Source organism: Pantherophis guttatus, chromosome 8, assembly GCF_059756535.1.
Source record: "Pantherophis guttatus breed Tessera chromosome 8, ASM5975653v1, whole genome shotgun sequence".
In the NCBI taxonomy this organism is placed as follows: domain Eukaryota; kingdom Metazoa; phylum Chordata; class Lepidosauria; order Squamata; family Colubridae; genus Pantherophis; species Pantherophis guttatus.
The window spans coordinates 30179138-30194938 of NC_142070.1; the positions used below are offsets into that span (position 1 = coordinate 30179138).

Sequence of the window (15801 nt, forward strand, 5' to 3'; positions counted from 1 at the left end):
ATTATTTTCTACAGCTTATATACATCAAGGACCAGTTTCTTCCTAGGAAATCTCTTTCCAGCAAACCATACACACACATATAGGAAAGACAAAGAGGAAAGCACCTTCTCAGTTTCACCAATGCTAAAAAAAAATTAAAATCTCAGCCACCTTTTCCTCCTCTCCCTTATTACTGCAATAGGGTATATAGCATTAGAGACACTGCAAAGAGTTCTCCCACAATCAATTTTACTGAAAATAAAAGTACAAATAAATGATGGGTGACATAATTTTTAGCTGTGGAAATACATATGCAAATATATTCACTGGAGAGTGTGAAGGCAGCATCCAGAAAAAGCATCCTTTGCGAATGGCAAATATGCATTAACAAAGAATGAGGGGTGATATAGGGGAAAGCAGAAAAATATAAATGTTTTCATCCGTAAATATATATTCTACTTTCCTTCAGCGGAATTGTAACCTTAGAGGTTCTCAACATCAGTATACTTATCTCAAATCGGTATTGTCTTAGCCTCTGTAAACAGTGGAGTCATCTGATCAAGGATATGCACACACACACACACACACCCCAAGTAAAGAGAAGGACACTGCAGAAGAGAACTGTATTTGATTATGTGGAGGGGGTTGAAAGGGTCAGAATTAAAACAAGGACAAATCAGTACCCTTGTAACACAATCTGGCCTTGAACCAAAGTGATCTTATCAGGGTCCATGGCTAGGAAGTATTTAGGCTGTTTTAGCTTTTGCAATCATGCCCTGAAAACGTAGTTATGCCTCGAGAAAAGAAGGACCAAGTATTCCTATTATCAAGAGGAGTTAGACATTTCCAAAAGCTTTTCAAACAGAAGTCACAATAGTTATGCTAAATGGCTTCTTCAACCCTCAGCAGGTCAACCTCAACCCTTTCTGGATGCAAAGCACACCAATAAAAATAAGAATTGCATAGGTTTAAAGTGGCAACTGCCTAGAGGAATGTTGTCTTATTTAGAATAGAATAGAATAGAATTCTTTATGCTGCAACTAAATAACTAGTTCTTGGAAGTCTATGGAGATTCTGAAGTCATCCAGATCACCATTGTCCTAAAGGTGTTTTTTCAAAAGGCATCTGGACTTTCCACTCCAGTTGCCTTTTGAAAAAACATCTTTGGGATCGTGCTTGGAAGTGAACCTTCACAGTTGCAGTTCATTTTAAATTCTTAAATAGAGACACACAATTGAAGGGGCAGCAGGTTAGACAGAACAAAGCTTCTGCCAGTTGTTCTTAAAGGGGATTGAGCTTTTTTATGGCTACAATTCAAGCACCAACTCTTTTTGTTAAGATGCTGGAGTGATTTGCCCTAGACCCAGCTGGACTCTCGCCATTTTCACCATGGAACTCTTCCATGAGTTTATATCTACTTTTCCTTCCTAAGGCAAACAACGGTTGCTCCCCAGTATAATGAAAATAAAGGTGGATTAAACCTGGTATCCATATATATTTAGCCACAGTAAAGATCTGTTGTCTTATCCTTAAGCATAAAGCCACTCCTCAAATTAAAGCAGCTTTTCATATTCATACCCTGTATTAAGAAATTCTAAGCCAGCCCACACACGCAGCCTCATCCACTATTAACAAAGGGCAGAAAGAAACTGCTATCCTCGGTTTATCATAGCTTTCCGCTACGAATTCCCATAAACCTCGCCAAATAAACCCGGAGGATGGGTGGGAGGAGAAAGCAAGGTTTCTACTATGAGCAAACAAAAAACTCCCGAGTGGGTCATCTATCGCTAATCACGTCAAAGGGAAGGGAAGGGAACAAACAGGGAAGTTTGGGCAGAGAAACCTGCCACTCAAAAAGGAAAGAAATCGGGTTTGGGAAGCGTCCCCCTTCTCTCACACACACACATATACACACACACACACACACAAGCATCAGACAAGAAAAGGGAAAATGCTGAATTGCAAAGGAGAGGGTAGCTCCATTGTGTTGGGTTGGTTCATCTTAACTACCGAAGCCAAATTGGAGGCCAATTTCTTCACTTTGGCTCGGAATACCGGTGTGTGTTGTGTGTGTGGTGTGTTGTGTGTGTGTGTGTGTGCGCGCAGGACGCCCGAGAGGATCTCCTGACTGGGAACCAGACGCTGGCTTTTCCATTGCTTTCCCTCTCCTCTCCCCCTAACTTGAGAAGTGGCAGCCGAAAGGAAGTAGAAAGCAGAAGAAGGGGGAAAGGGGGAGGGGGGATGGCGGGTCTATTTTACCTCTGGAGCTACACATAGGTCTCCCTACCTCCACCTCTTCCTTCCCCCCCCCCTACAGAAGAAGAGGAGGAGGAGGGAGGAGAGGAAACTTTTTACAGCGTTAAAATCACCGGCCGCTGCAGCCGCCTCGCTCTTTTCGGGCTATTCTACCCAGGCACAGCCGCCATCATGAGAGAAGCGAAAGCTCTCCCTTTGCCCTTAATCGCTCCGCACGCGCGCGATTCAAGATTGTCGCCGCTCAGCCTCACCCTTGCCTGCCCCTCTTCCATTCTGGCAGGCGCATTGTTTAAAAAAGAAGAAGCCAGCAAGGAAAAGGCAGAAAAGAAAAGGGGAGGGATGGAGCCTTCCCCACCCCCCCACCCCAAAAAAAGGACACAAAAGCGGGTGTGTGGGGGGGGTGAATGACTCCCCAAGGAAGAGGCAAGCTCGGAGCGGCAGAGAGAGAGAGAGAGAGTAGCCAAAGCCCAGCTCTTACCAGCTGTCCGCGAAAAGGCGAGGGAATAAGGGGAAAATATCGTGCAAAGCGCCCCGTCGCAGCTGCTGGACAGGCGGGCAAAGTCCCACCCGCTGCCACTGCTGCTGCTTTTTCGCTCTCGCTTCCAGAGCCGCCGCCGCCGCAGTTGAGCAGCCCAGCGCTCGCTCCGCCGCTGCGCCTGGATTGATCTGGTCTCACTGGCGTCAGAGAGTCGGAGCCACCCAACCTCCACTTACCCCACTGCCAATACACAACATACATATATATATACACACACACGCACACGCTCTGCCTCTCGGCCAAGTTAGGGATCCTCTCCAAATGCCCGCCCCCGCCTCGACAAAGAAGGCATTGCTGGTTCGGCTGGAGAAACCGCTTCATGACTTTTTTTCCCTCCCTCCTTCTTTCCCCGCTCCCCGGGCCCGCCCCGAGGAGGACTCGCAGCTATGGAGCCGGAGCGAAGCGGCGGCCTGCAGCAGGATTGCAACTTCGGCGGAGCCATTTGCCGAGGGGTGGCAAAGACACGGGCAGATTTTTTGTTTTTTAGGGTTTCGCTTCCAGTTCTCTGGAACTCTGGCGCGGCTTCAGCCTCAGTTCCAGAGAACTACGGCCTGGGAGGTGCTGTATGTATCCCGAGAGTAGGTCCTCCTCCATCCTCCTTGAATCTGAAAAAGCAGTGCTTCCGAGCTGGTAAAATCGGTGTTTATGTGAAGTTCAGGAGTCTGACTATATCGACCGGCATCCTGCTTCCAGTTTTTTGGGTTTTTTTTCCAGAAGTGCTATGGTCAGATTTCCCATTTTCCCAGAAATGCAATTTATCCCGTTTGACGCACACACAGCCAAAGACAGATAATTTCACGCATAGGTGTGCACACAAGTATAGGTAATTTGCCCACCATTCTGCTGAAATACGTTCAGAACTTGCTTCTAAGAAGTCAAATGAGTTGTACTGGATTAGGCCATTAATTAATTAATTAATTAATTAATTAATTATTTTCTATCTATCTATCTATCTATCTATCTATCTATCTATCTATCGTATTTCTATGCCGCCCACTCTCCGAGGACTCTGGGCGGCTTACAACAAAGACAACATGAACAACATATTGCCCCCAACAATCTGGGTCCTCATTTTACCCACCTCGGAAGGATGGAAGGCTGAGTCAATCTTGAGCCGGTGAGATGCTTCTAGGACAGTATTTCTCAACCTTGGTAGCTTGAAGATGGGTGGACTTCAACTCGCTGCTGGCTGGGGGATTCTGTGAGTTGAAGTCCACCCATCTTCAAGCTTCCAAGGTTGAGAAACACTGTTCTAGGAGGACCACAAGGATAACAGGAGGCATAACAGCTTCCTATTGCCCAAAAATCATCATTCAGAGAAATACCCTCTTGAAGATGCTTTTTCTTCTTATGATTGTCTTAACATTCTGGCTTGGTGGTCGGTCTTCTGGCTCTTGGGTCCAAAAGTCTCCATAAAGGCTCAAGCAACTTCTCTGACCCCCTTCTAATAACTGCTTTGCAGCTTTGAGGTACAAATCTAGACAAACCCTTCATTCACGAACTAAACATCTCATCAAATTATTTGTGCAGATCTCTTGTTTTTCATTTACATTTTGTAATCGGAATTCATGATAGTGCTTCCTTTTTTTCTTCTTGATAGCTAGATTTGCGCAGGATTTTGTTTACATATAGAACTTTGTGAAACACCTTTTGAAAATTAAGTAAACAATCAATGATCCCTAGCCCATGTATTTGTTTACACTCTTAAAATACTTTAACAGCTACATGGGTCAATTTGCTTCTAAGAAATCAGATGAGTTGTACTGGATTAGGTCAAAGTTTCATCTAATCACAACATTTTACTCATCCTATAAAACACCCACCATATGTTTCTAGGAGTGTTTTTTTTTTTACAGTGGTAATTTCTTTCATCACACTTTAACAGCTACATGGGTCTGCAGTTTGCACAGTACAGATATTGCACAGACCTTTCCATAATTTCATAGATCTTCCCACATTTCTTAATTAATTCCAACTCAATGGCATATTTGAAATAAATTATGTAAGGATTTAGGATTTTGTCCAGCCATCTGGCAGCAGGATAATTCTCTCGAAACAAAACAGATTGGGATTTGGTATCGTAGAAGTAGGCAAAAGAAAGCCAGTTTAAAAATGGACTGAATTTGGCATGGGATTAGAATGATATTCCAGAATAATTTCTCCAATTTTAAGGGACAGGCAATGTAGTAGCATTGAGAAGAGCACTGAGCTCTGCTCTTAAGCCTCCTTCTTTCTTCTTAATAGGAGAGCTGGTATTAAGTGAGAAAGAATTATAGAAATTCCCTATAGTAGTTTGTTATTAGCAACAAATTATGAAATCTATCTTCCTTCCCACTATTTGCTCAACCTTCAAGGACATGCAAAGAATCATTTCATCTTTTCTACAATCGTTTCTTTAATAATACTCTGCTAGCCAACATTTCATCCACGCTGTAGGATTTAGTTTTTCCTAATGTATATTTTTATCCTACAGACAGCTAGATAGCTATCTTAAAACACAATCCACAAATTTTTGAACCACAACATTTGCTGCTTGATGGTGGATACTATTGTGCCTTAATAATTGAATCTGATACTATCTTCACAATTTTAATCCAAGGAATATTATAGAAAGTGATGGATTCCCTGGCTTTTTTCCCTGCTACCAAGCACCACCTGGCAGCATGAAAACTACTACCAACTGGTCTCCTTAATGTGGATGGGTAAGGAGCAAAGCTATGCAAATATAGGTAGGTGCTTTGAATGGCAGATTAAGCCATATGTCAAGTCGTACTGAAGTCTATTCAAGTTGCCAAACTATCAGGCAAATACTGGTGATTTCTGAATCCAAATCTCAAGCTCTTTTGAAAAAAATACTAAATTCTTGCCCCCAAATAGTTTGGCTGACAAGCATAGTCATGGTGTTAGTGGTGACATGAAGAGGGAAGAAAGTGTTTCCATGTGCCAAGAAGGTTTTTTGTCTGTCTCAAAGCTGACTCCTCAAAAGGTACTTGAACATCAACTCCCAAATCAGCAGCCAGTATGAGCAGAACCTGGGAATTTCGGTTTGCAGTCCCAAATATTGAAGAAAGGCTGGTCTACAAGTTTGCATTGTTTTTTAATCCTATTTTTGAAATAATTACCAACATTATATGTACTGTAAAATATTAAGATAGAAAGGACCACTGAAATGTAACAGATAAAATCCCAAAGGTGCTTTTTCAAGAGGCAACTGGACTGGCATTGACAATCGGCAAAATTAATAATAACATTTTTCTTGTCTAAAAATATTTTACTGTCCGTAAATGCAATATTGCAACTGCTCTGGGAGATGAAAAAGAGATATGAATTCAAGAGTTCTGAGTGAGAATTTACTTTTCCTGGCCTAGTAAAGGTGCAAATTTGGAGCTCCTGTATTATAACTTAGCATGTTATGAATTATTTCTTACATTCAGTTACATACTTTCCATTATGTAAGGAATAAAGGCAAAGAGCCTCAGAAAATAATTAGAAACAAATAGTCATGCAGCCTTAAAGAGAGACCATTACCTGGAAATTTCTGATAGGAAAGGAAGAGATAATCAAATCCAGTATAAAAATTTAGGAAAAGGATACAAAATAATAAAAGTATTTGTCCGAATATACAACAGTATATTTATAAATATTATATTACTAGAGTCATTCAAGAAGTCAATATGCCCTTGAAATTGTATATAATGGTCTTGTAGGATCCTCAGAAAGCCATGCTAGACACCTATTTTAATGTATAAGTTTGAAAGAATTTAAGTTTTTGTTTTATACGTGAGACATATCATCTTACTCAGTATTGGCCCATTTTGCCAAACAGAGATTAGATTTGGTAATCTAATTTGGCAATTACTAAACTTTGGTAAAGTTTAGTAACTAGGAAACGAATTACAAAACTTTTAAAATCATGTTTTATTGAGTTAACCACAATTAACTAACTCACATATCAAGTCAAATCAACTAAACCACATTTAAAATACAATAGATGAATTTGGTTACCTACCTATCTACTTCATAGTACACTAAGCTACAGTGGTGATTTATTTGGATTTCATTTTGCATGAATCCACCAATTGTGATTTCTTAAACTAGGTGTTATACTAATGTGAATATTGAATATCGAAGTGGAGAGATAAAATTGGAATTATACAAAGATTTTACTGTTTAACATCAAACGATTATATATATATATATATATATATATATATATATATATATATATATATATATATATATATATATATATATTCTTACTTCTTCGTAGGGTTTATGTGTGTTTTTCTTCTAGCCAGGTTTTCCCTACGTAGCCAAGGTTTTTTTGTAGCTCCAGCTCAGTAGAATCTCATCTACTCGGTTCTGGGCTTTTTTCTTTCTTCTGCTAGGTGTTAGAAAAGAAAAAAGCCCAGAACCGAGTAGATGAGATTCTACTGAGCTGGAGCTACAAAAAAAACCTTGGCTACGTAGGGAAAACCTGGCTAGAAGAAAAACATATATATATATATATTTGGAAGATTAGTCTTAATGGTAAACTTTATAAGTGGAACCCAGTTGTGTTGAATAAAGACAGTGCCATTTTGTGTATTGTTTTGGCATGGTTATTTATAATCAATATTAGGATGATTAAGAAAAGCTATGAAGCTTTCCCTGTTCATAGAAGAAAGTTCTCTGTTGGAAAAGCTGTGCCAGCTTCAAGAAAATTTCTCTCGAGAGAAGCAACCTAGAACTAAGGAGTAATTTCCTGACAGAACAATTAATCAGTGGAACGACTTGCCTCCAGAAGTTGTGGATGCTCCAACACTGGAAGTTTTTAAGAAGATATTGGACAACCATTTGTCTGAAATGGTAGGGTTTCCTGCCTAAACAGGAGGTTGGACTAGAAGACCTCCAAGGTCCCTTCCAATTCTGTTATTCTGTTCTGTTTTTTCAGTGCTAGTTGCTTTCTAAAGGGACTAATATTCAGAAGTCACTTCTATTAGCTGAGCTTTATCTGAAATGTTACTGCCCATGTGAACTTGTATTCCTTAGGAGTGGGCAGGGATTCTACTTTCATCCAAAACTGAATGAGAAGTTCCTGCAGCTCAAGATCGGGACTCTTTAATGATCAGGACTTACCTATCTGCCTCATGTTTCATTAGAGTAAACTATCATGCCCTATTCTGTTTGAATGGCTGCTAGTGCTACTGGTATGTCTGAATCTGGTTTAGCCTGCCCCAAAAGAATGGCAAGAAAATAAAGATGCTCATCAACAGGACCTGAACTACAAATTAAGCAGGTACACAGATCTTCTGTTCATAATCTCACACTACAGGGGAAGATTTTTATATTTCTATTTAGAGCAATTATTTCTAAGTATTCAGCTGCACGTATAAATAAATGTATATTCTCTTGAGAGTATATGTTGTGCTTTACTTTTGTATATATATAAAATGGCCTACATTAGGATTGGTCTCTCTGATTCTCTTAAGCAATTCCCTGTCCCCTATTCTTCAGATTATACTTTATATTTCTTTGTACATGTGAAAAGATATAGTATTATTTTTATGTTGGAGTCTTAAAATATTGGAAGAATGGGGCACTGGTCTCTGAGCAGAACTGAAGTACCATAGAGAAGCAATTTTGCTTTCACTTAATGTTGAGGAAGGTCAAGCTCAGAAAAAGCGAATTCATTGCTTCAGTTTGGGTTCACAAATAATTTCCTCCCACATCACTAATTGTTTTCAGAAAGTAATACACTAATGCTTCTTATATAAGTATTAAAATGTTCAGCTTCCTATCTCACCATGCTGTTTTTCTATGGAAAAGGGAAAATGTGATAAGAAAAATCCAAATATGATGGACAAAAATACCTGGGTTTGTCTCTGTGTTAAAAAGGAGATAGATTGTCTTCTGTAATGAGGCACAACCTATCCTGGCATGATTCTCTGAGTTAGCAATATTGGCATTATTCCCACCACTGTTTCTGTAGTGATGATTCATATTGTTGTTTGAGCTTTTACTTTGATCATTATTTCCATATTTAAATAGTCCTTGTGGCTCATACTGTAAAACTGTGTTTTTGTTTAAAATGGGGAGCAATACAGATTTGTATAAGTAAATAAGAACCATTACAATGATGCTTATAATTTCATTGTTGACACTGGGGATAGTAATAACATATCAAAAACTTTATTTGACCAACATTTTCAAAGTGTGCAGTTTTAATTGCAGATTTATCCAGTACCTCAGATTTTATGATTTGGTAAAGTAGAACAAAAGTCAGATGTCCTACTTTAGGTCTTACACTAAAACAATCACTGAAGAGATTTTCATATTTTGCATAGTCTCTACTGGTTGAGGGAATTTAGCCAAAGACATTGGAACAGCAATATGCAACCATGATGCTATATCAGAATTCTCAAGGCTTTGCATCATACCTGACCAGCCCTGAGCATGGATATAAAGCACAAGGGAATTCTTATGAAATTGTAATGGTAACAGAGTTGGAAGGGACCTTAGAGGTCATCTAGTCCAACCCCCTGCTCACGCAGGAGACCTGTACTAGGGATTCGAACCGCCGAACTGCCGATCTTTCTGATCAACAAGCTCAATGTTTTAGCCACTGAGCCACCTAGTCAGGCATACAATATATAAATATATATAATATATGTGAAATATATATGAAATATATAAATATAATATAAATAAAATAATGACAGCATGTTTAAGTTTGGCTCACTGAATCCAAATTCTAGAAAATATATTTTATATTTAACATATTTGGGGGCTCAAAGGCTGGCTTAACACTCCCTCAGCTGATCAATGAGGAGTGCAAAATCAGCTCTTAATGAAGGCCCCACCCATTCTCATTGTATGGTATTTCTGCAGTGAGGAAAAAATACTCTGTTCACTCAGTTTAAAAATTATGGTGAAATGATAAGGTATCATGCTGTGAGCAGAATAGAATTGAGAAACAAGGAAGTATGTTAAGAGTTATATCAGTTCATCTGTAGAAGAGTGACAGACACCTAACAAAACTGGAAACACAGCACCAAAGCACCAGGCTTGGAGTGTGCAGTAGAAGGTCCCTTGGATACAAGTAGCATATAATGAAAAGCACACAGGATCACCATCTCATATAATTCATGAATATGGTATGTTTCTATAGAATTAGACAGAGAGAACAAAGAACAAAAAAAAACCTCTGAGTATATGAAAATATTCTAATATATAACATTTTGCTGTAGGAGATGACCAGGCTGAGCCTGAGGGAGGGGTCAAGCATATCATCAGTTTGGAGTCCCTTTGGTCTCACAAGAGATTTAAGACCCGCTCTCCTTGAACTCTTGACTCTTATCTAATGCCAATTTGCCTAGACTGTTAGTAGATAGATTCTTGCAGAGATCTAGCATGGAATAAACTTGTACTCATTTGAACAACCTAACATTTACTTTCCTAAATAAAATAATCCTTGTGTAGAAATCTAGATGCCAAAATTGTTTTTTGCTTGACTTGCATACTCATGTTGTCTTTATCCACTGATGAGATTCAGATAAAAATGATTAAATCTTTTACAAAGTGATGCACAAACCTATTCAATGATTTGCCCAAAGTGATGCAGTCGTTTTCATGACTAAATGATGTTTTGCTATGATCCTCCCTATTATAATTCAATGATAGAAAATTCTAATTCTTTGCTTTCATCTAGTAGTTGTCCAGATTTTTGCAGCCCATATCTGGTAGACCTAAATTTGATATAATGTGTAAACCAAACCAAAGTCCTGTTTTCCTTGTAGCTCATACCTTAATTTTGAAATTAGGAGTCTGGCAGCACTTTTTCTTACTAACAAAAATTATTAAAAGATATAGGCTTGGATGAACTTGGTTCATTTCATCTGATTCAGAGTGGCAAGACTGATATAGGATTTGAATTGAAATAGAGTTAGAATCCAAATGACATTGCCCAGAATTTTGCAGAGAGCCTATAAAAATAAATTATGTCTTTGTAAATTTTGTATATAAAGTTATTTACATAACTGGATTAACATGGTCTTCTATTCACTTGGAAGACTTCCGTATTATAAACCTAGTTTGACTCATTAATTACAATCTCTCATTTCTTATGAGCTTTGTCCTACTTACATCTAATTAAAACTACGAACTCATATATTATAATGTATTTCAACATATGGCAAACACCAAATTAAAGTTCTTCTCTTAGTAGTCATTGGGCATTTTCTGTTTTCACTCTTTGGTGACAACTTTAAAGGACTAGTCCAGTTTGTACATCTCTATATGTGCTTTCCCACATAACACAATCCCCTCTAATCAGTGGTGAGTTCCTCCTGGTTCCACCGAGCCGGTAGCGGTGACGATATGATGTCACCGAACCGTTCTGCCCCCCCCCGCTCCCCACCACCACCACCCCGCATTATTCTTACCTTTTATTTGGCCCCACCCCCTCTATTGCTGCCTCCTGACTGATGGGCTATAAGGAAAAAAACTGTTTAAACTCTTGCGCGGGGCTTCAAAGGGCCACCTATAGCGGATCAGTGTTAAAAGGCAGTGTGATGGTAGACCGGTGCCTCCAAAAACAAATGAGTAGAGCGGTACCTGCAAAAATAAATGGGTAGACCAGTGCCTCCAAAAACCGATGAGTAGACGGGTGCCTGCAAAAATAAATGGGTAGACCAGTGCCTCCAAAAACAAATCAGTAGACCGGTACAGCTCTGCAAGCAGTTAAAAGCCTGGTAAACCAGTACCTCTGCTAAATGCTAAAGAATTGTCACATGACCATCTTGCCATGCCCACAAAATAAGCCACACCCACAGAACCGGTAGTAAAAAAATTTAGAACCCACCCCTCCCTCTAATTATATCTCATTAACAAACTAGAGTCGCTATAGACATATCTAGCAACAGACAGAGAAATTATTCCAACATACTACTGAGGCAGAAATTACTGCTATAGAATATGCTAGTAGTACCCTGTCCAACTTCACTAAACACTTTTCTGTACAATCTGATATTAAGGACAACTGAAACAGATGGTATACTAAAGGAAGAACAGAAAACAAAGTGAATATAGAATATTGTGATCAAATCCTTGGGATAAATGGCATAAAAAACCACCAAACATGTGATTTGAAAATTAATTAATGAGGCCAGCAAGAAGTCAGAAGACAGTCCCGCTCCCACTGCTTTTTCTGCCCACCCATGGTCATTTTGTTTCTCTATTTAGGTAAGGAAATCTCTCTGAAATGAGGAGTCAATGGGCGTATGGTTGTCTAATATTAAGCTAAAACCAAATAAATAACTTGAGGGTAAATGCAATTTGAAAACCCAATAATTATCAGAACCTTTAACTGGGATTTGGTAGGATGATGTAATTATCATCCTACTTTGGGTAACCCTTTTTACTTGGCAAATAGAAGATTGTCTTTTCTTTTTACATAAATAAGGTAGGAAATATGAATTGAGGGGAAAGAAAGCACAAGTTAGGGTGTGTCTTAAATGCATTATCCCTGTGCAAGAGGAGCATTCTGCAAGAATATTAAGTCCAAGGACAAACATTATAAACTTCATCTCTGCTGTAAGGTAATTTTGTGTGCAAAATTTCAGTCTATATACCATACAGAAAAATGTTAACAGATTTTTTTTATTTCACAGGAAACTAAGAGACTACTTTATATTCCTCTGTATCTAGTGTCTATTGTATAACACTGCATATTCTATACAAATCTTTTGACTTGTCACTTATAATAGTGGTTTCTCCCCCACCCCAAGATATAAATGTATCCAGCAACAGGCATATGGGAACCAGTCCTCTGCCAATATAAACAGCTTGCCCACCCACGTTGACTCATTTAACTCTGACTAGGTGCCTACTCTTTAGAGGGCTCCTTGGCTTTGTATCAAACTTTGATGCAGCCAAACTTTAAGTAGAAGTTAAAATGTGGGTTGTCTAGATATCTGTCCTGGGGCAGTGGGGTTTTGGCAGATACTTGAAGACAGATGGTCTTGAGAGAAATCTGCTTCCCGTTGTTCTGGAGAAAACTGCGCTCCTGATTTCATGCATCCTGACATGCTCACGTTTACACAACTTGTTAAAAATCTAGATATAGTGTGAACAAAGTAAGTAGGGAATGTGGATTCAGTTTCAAACAGCAAACCTCTTCTCACTATTGGCAAAATTCTTTGTCAGCTCAATGATGAAACATCTTATTAAAATGTAATTTTCCTTTCTTCAGTTTATTTCAGCACCAGATCACCTTGTCAGCCTCAGGGTCTTCTCTCAGTCACACAAGGCTGGCCTCATTTTGTCCCCAGTCTAGAAATTAATCCTAGGCTGATCCTTCTTATTTTTAAAAACAGCTGAAGTCCCACCACAGCACAAACCTGTGAAAGAACCACAACACTGCACTCGGGTAGGCAAGGATAGCTAACTTGTGCAATATGTTTAGAGCTGTGTTTTAGGCCTGATCATGTATCCTTCCTTCAAGGCATCTGTTGGCCAATGCTATTCTGGAAATACTGGCACCCAACCTGCAAGGGCGCAATCTAATGAATACTGGAGAATGGCTACTATCTGGACAACTCTAAGTATGGTGATGGCTTTCCTTCTTTTCTCCCTCCCTCTCACAGACAGGCACATACAGGGAAAGCTGCATGGTCCCATAGTTAAGATCCAAAGAGCATGTAGTTTTACACGTGAGAGACAGTTGTAAGAGAACAGACCAGGAGTCCCTTTCATTTATAAGGCAACAGAATTGCAGCATTTTCTCACAGTACAGTTGCTGCTTAGTAGGCAGATAGCTAACAGGATGGTGAAATATCCACTGTGTGCATAATGTAAATATGAAGCTAATTCCTTTCCACCAGATAGCTTGTTGGTCTGTGGAAGTTTTCTAAAAAGCAGAGATGCCATTGTTGTATATATTTTATATTTTATTTTAATTCAATGTCCCATTTGTGACTATGCATATTTGAACACTTGTTCATTTGATAGCTTCTTTTAAAAATAAACCAAATGTCCTCCCAATTCCTTGGGTCTTTGCGAAATTCTAGTCAATTTCATTAAAAAAAATCTTATAGAAGTCATTTTAGACTCTTCTAATCAATGTCAATCACTTTAAGGGAATTTGAGTGATGCCTACAGAAAATATCCTGGTTTAACTTCCCTTGCATATAGAAGTCGCATTAATATTTCTTTAGTAACCTCCCAAAATGAAAACGATAGTACCCTAGTATTGAAAGTTATTGTATGCACATGGAAGTGCCTGAGGGCAGGACAAGAAGCAATGGATAGAAACTAATCAAGGAGAGAAACAACCTAAAACTAAGAAGAAATTTCCTGACAATCAGAACAATTAATCAGTGGAACAAGTTGCCTCCAGAAGTTGTGAATGCTCCAATACTGGAAGTTTTTAAGAAGAGACTGGATAACCATTTGTCTGAAATGGTATAGGGTTTCTTGCCTAAGCAGAGGATTGGACTAGAAGACCTCCAAGGTCCCTTCCAACTATTCTGTTCTGTTCTGTTCTATTATATCTGATCCATAATTGCCAAAAGTTTATCATCAAGACAACTAGGAAATAAAAAAAGCAGATACTTGAAAGTTTAAGCATATGTAGGCACAGTATGTACTGACTTTATGGGTGAATGTTATTTGTAGCATTTCTAACATCTGTTGAATAAATAGGTTACACATAGTAAGCTGGAGTAACCTGGAGACAGACACTCACATCACAGAATTATACAGAACATGAATAGTTTCTAAATCCTCATTAAATTAAATCATAATACCTATTAGTCAGAATAATCTACAGGAGGAATACAACTCAAATTTGTTGCTTGTATTTATATAGTTAAGAAGTCTGCAGTTGAGTAGCAGAGCAAGTCTGGTTGGTAGCTAAATGGGAAATACTGAAGGGTAGGCATGAGTAGTGCAGGAAATGAGGGTAACCATGATTCACTTGCTGAACTCATTATGCTGCACTGACTTTAGGCATTATTTCAGTCCTGAAATTAATAGGCCTATCCCACATTCAGAATTTAGGCCAGTGTGTTAGAGGCTTTATTTGCTTGTGGAAATCACATGAATCAATGAATATGAATGAATTCATGTATGACAAATAAGAGCCAGGGATTGTTTTTCAACTCATAAACATCAACTGGCTTTGAAATAAAAAGAGAAGTATTGAGAAGAAGTAGGAATTTGTGCCATGAGGGCCTCCCAATGATCTTGAAAAGCTCATGATTTCAGCTTTAACATCATGGGTATATTTTTAATATAATACAACACCACTGTGAAGGAGCTGTGGAAATCTTATGTCAGGCCCAATATCAAACTGAAAAAAAAAGTTTAGGAATTTGTGACAATCCATTTTGAGAATATATACTTTTGACTGCCTAAAAATGAATCTTAACCAATGTTCTTCAGAACATTGGACCAATTCCTATAAATCCCACTTATGGGAACATTATAGAAATTGACATCTAGCTGATTGGTGGATCCTAAGTTGAAGAAGGCTGCTGTACAGAAAAAGCAGGGGTGTCAAACTCGATTTCATTGAGGGCCGCATTAGGGTTGTGTTTGACCTCGGGGGGGGGGGCGGAGTGGGCATGACGAGGGTGGGCTCAACGTCACTTGTGTCGGGGCACCGGTGGTGGCCCGAGCATTCTGCTAGAGAAAATGGGCTCCGAAGATCCGTTTTCGGCTGTGATAGCCTCCTGCAAACCTCTGCCAGTGAAAATGGAGCTGGCCCTCCCGAGCTCCATTTTCGCTGACAGAGGCACTGTGGGCCAGTCTTTCGCTGTTTCCAGGGCAGCCCCACAGACCAGATCTAAGCACCCCGCGGGCCGGATCCAGCCCCTGGGCCTTGAGTTTGACACCCCTGAGAAACAGTCTGGTTTTCTTAAAAGTTGACTACTTCCCATCATAGAGCTGTCATGCTCTAATCAATTCTCCAATCACTCTTATCCTTTGCTTCAGAGAGCCAATTAAACAATTAAACATTTTTTAAAAATGATTACATTAAATGTTTG

The 15801-nt window shown here is 39.2% G+C and overlaps 1 protein-coding gene across 3 annotated transcripts in view; it reads right to left on the minus strand.

The window, feature by feature from the left end:
* SMAD1 (SMAD family member 1) overlaps positions 1–15801 on the minus strand; it is a 61883-nt gene that overhangs the window by 36134 nt on the left and 9948 nt on the right. The window contains exon 1 of one of the 3 annotated variants that reach the window (XM_087874544.1): positions 2997–3286. The exons of 1 other annotated variant lie outside the window; for it this stretch is intronic. The gene's annotated coding sequence lies outside the window, so the exon portion shown is untranslated. Of the gene's footprint in view, positions 1–2713; positions 3287–15801 lie in introns of those variants that run through there. One more of the 3 variants, XM_034442914.3, reaches the window with a different exon arrangement.